The sequence below is a fragment of the Rhincodon typus genome, chromosome 20, assembly GCF_021869965.1.
Source record: "Rhincodon typus isolate 14 chromosome 20, sRhiTyp1.1, whole genome shotgun sequence".
In the NCBI taxonomy this organism is placed as follows: domain Eukaryota; kingdom Metazoa; phylum Chordata; class Chondrichthyes; order Orectolobiformes; family Rhincodontidae; genus Rhincodon; species Rhincodon typus.
This window is the reverse complement of record NC_063351.1, coordinates 42129192-42132733: the sequence shown is the minus strand read 5'-3', so window position 1 is coordinate 42132733 and position 3542 is coordinate 42129192. Positions and strand designations below refer to the sequence as shown.

Below are 3542 nucleotides of genomic sequence, written 5' to 3'. Positions count from 1 at the left end.
GGGGGGGAAGAGAGGGGGAGAGACATGGATGTCATCAGCAAAAGAATGGCCGTATTGAAGCACAAAGTGAAGAAACTCTGCAGGTCTCGCAGCGTTGGTGGAGGGAAGCAGAGTTAATGTTTCAGGTCCAGAATGACGCGGAACTGAGCAGACCTATTTTCTGCTATTAACACCCACCGTGTATCTACATCTATTCTCTACCACCTTTAGCAGTCCTTTTGCATTTTGCCCCTGCGCACCCTTCTCCGTCATTTCAACTTGCTCCCCCTCTCGTACAAAAGCTAAATCACTTTTTCAATGCCCATCATTTCTGAAGAGCCACACTGGACCTGAAAAGTTAACTGTTTCTCCACTGATGCTGCCAGACCTGCGGAGTTTCTCCAGCACTTGCTGCTTTTATTTCAGATATCCAACATCGACAGCATTTTGCTTTAATCGAAGTATTAAGCCCCTGCTGCTGAACTTCACCTCCTCTTCACCACCACACCACACCCCACCCGGCTCTGTCTAAGGTCTGAACAGCTCACACTCCCACCTCAGAGCCAGAAGGTCATGGGTTCGAATCCCACTCCAGGGACATGAGCACTGAATCAGTGCAGCACTGCAGGAGGCGGTGTCTTTCAGATGATGCATTACACCAAGGCCCTGCCTCTCAGGTGGCGATAGAAGGCCCTACGTTGCCTATTTTGTTGAAGAGCAGGGACATTTTCCCTAGTCGCCTGGTCAATATTTATTGCTCAACAGTCAGTTTAAAAAGAGAACAAAAAAAAACAGAGAATCAGATGACCTGGTCATTACTATATTCCTGTTTGAACACAATAATGAGTAGGCCATTCAGCCCTTCATGCCTTTCAATAAGATTTGATCGAGGTCACAAATCCATTTCCCTGCCCAACTCTCATTATCCTCTACCCCACTGTCGATCAGAATTCTGTCAAACCCATCCTTAAATATCTTCAAGGGGCCTACTTACATTGCTATAAAGGAAGAGAATTCCAGTCTGACACTGCTCTAGGGGAGAAGGGAGTCTCATCATTCTCATTTGCTTCATAGGTTAGAGACCCCCTTTTTAAATTGTGTACATTAGTTATGGTCTGTCTGAGGGAGCAAACATCCTTTCTGCATCCACCTGATCTTATTTCAGTAATGCCTCCTCTCATTCTTCTAAAGCCCAATAAATACAGGTCCAAAACCCAGCTTTTCCTTTTAAAGGCTTTGCTGCTGCTGGGGCCTTGCATTTTTACAATTTTATATAAACCACTTGGATGAAGCGGCAGAGTGTCTGGTAACAAAATTTGCTGATGATGTAAAGACAGGGTGGGAAAGGAAATCATGAAGAGGATATACACAAGCTCCAAAGAGATTCACACAGGTTCAGGGAATGGGTAAAGATCTGTCAAAGAGTGGGAAAATGCAAAATGGTCTGTTTTGGCAGGAAGGATAAAAACAATTGTATTATCTAAATGGTGAGAAATTTCAGAGGTGAAATGGTGAGATGGAGTGGGATCAGTGTGCTGTTGTGCATGGATTACATAAGATTAGAATGCAGGTGCAGCAAGTCATTAGAAGGTTACAGCTTATTGTGAGGGGAACTGAATACAAAAGTGGACAGGCTATGTTTCAGTTGTGCAGGGCACGGTCGCTCAGTGGTTAGCACTGCTGCCTCACAGCGCCAGGCACCCAGCTTCGAGTCTACCCTTGTGCAATTGTCTGTGTGAAGTTTGCACATTCTCCCTGTGTCTGTGGGATTTCCCCCCCCCCCACCCCAGGCCAGGGATATGCAGGCTAGGTGTCTGGCCATGGGAAATGCAGGGTTACAGGGATAGAGTAGGGGGGTGGGGATGGGGTTAGGTCTGAGTGGAATGTTCTGAGGATCTGTGTGGACTCGATGGGCCGAATGGCCTGCTTCCACACTGTAACGATTCCATGAGTCTACGACTGCATTTGGAGTATCGTGAACAGTATTGGTCACCTTTTTTGAGGAACAATGCAAGTGCTTTGGGAGCAGTGCAGAGAAGGTTTACCAGACTGATTCCTGGGCTGACAAGGTGTGGAGTTGGAGGAAGGAGGGTCCCAACCCGAAACGTCAGCTTTCCTGCTCCTCTGATGCTGCCTGGCCTGCTGTGTTCATCCAACTCCACACCTTGTTATCTCAGACTCCAGCATCAGCAGTTCCTACTATCTCTAATACCTGGGCTGGGCAGGTTTCTTATGAAGAAATATTGGACAGGCTTGTATCCACTGGAGTTTGGAAAAGTAAGAGGCAACTTGACTGAAATTTATATGATCCTGAGGGGGCCTTTGACAGGGTGGCTTTGGGGAGGATGTTTCATCTTACAGGAGAAAGAAGTCAGGTTTAAAAAATCAGGGCTCGCACATTTAACACAGGAAGGAAACCTTTTTCTCACCCCCTCAAAGGGTTGAGAGTCTTTGAAACTCTCTTCCTGATAAAAAAGTGGTAAGAGCAGATTCTTTGAATATTTTTAAGGTAGAGGGAGAGAAATTCTTAATAAGCAAGAAGGGGGAGGGTGTGCTGAAATGTTAATTGGGGGGGGCGTAGAGGAAGGTCAATGAGGTGAGAAGGAGCATTAATTGGGGGGTAGTGGGGGGAGAAGAGAAGAGGCAGTGAGGGAGAGGCATAATTTGGAGTAAATCAGATGAATCACGACCTTATTGAATGATGGAGCAGGCTGGAGGGGTTGAGTGGCCTACTCCTGTAAGTTAGCATGGTTTTCTTGATAAATAGCAATGATTTGTTCTGGGTGTTATAAAACATTCCCTATGGTATGGAAGCAGGCCATTTGGCCTATCAAACCACACCGACCCTCTGAAGAGCATCCCACTATTCCTCTAACCTATGCCTGTAACCCATCAGTGGGCATCAGTTAGGACTGACAGGTGGAGATACAGGAGATATCAGGACAGGGGGAATACTTGGCAGATTTCAGACAATCTAATAATAAACAGGTCCAGAAACATCTGGTCCATTTCCCCTGTGCTGGCGTTTATATCCTAACTCAATCCCCTTCCCATCTCACTCCATCACCTTTTAACAGAATGGCCTGAAGAAAATGAGGCTGAGATGGAGACGCTTAGAGAGGGATTTCCAGAGCCAATGGATTAAGCAGCTGAAGGCATGGCCACTAGCGGAGGGTGTAGCGAAGGGAGTGAGGATTAGATTAGGCACCAATAGGAGAGCTCCTCCAGTCAATAGACTCTTAAGTATGTTTCCTGGGTTGTAAATGTGGAGAGTCAGTCCGAGGCTGGATCATCGAGACCCCCTCCCCTCCACCTCCTGCATCCAACTGGCTCTCAAAATGTCCTTCACGGAACAAAATCCCACATTCCTGACTGGATCCAGGCTGGGTGACTTCTGTTCTACATGAGACAGCTCACTTTCGATGATCCGAGACAACAAGGTGCAGAGCTGGATGAACACAGCAGGCCAAGCAGCATCATAGGAGCAGAAAGGCTGACGTTTCGGGCCTAGACCCTTCTGATGCTGCTTGGCCTGCTGTGTTCATCCAGCTCTGCACCTTGTT

General features: G+C 47.0%; 1 protein-coding gene across 5 annotated transcripts in view; it reads right to left on the bottom strand.

Moving 5' to 3' along the window:
* LOC109919553 (dynamin binding protein) overlaps positions 1 to 3542 on the bottom strand; it is a 98563-nt gene that overhangs the window by 52203 nt on the left and 42818 nt on the right. The window lies entirely within an intron of this gene.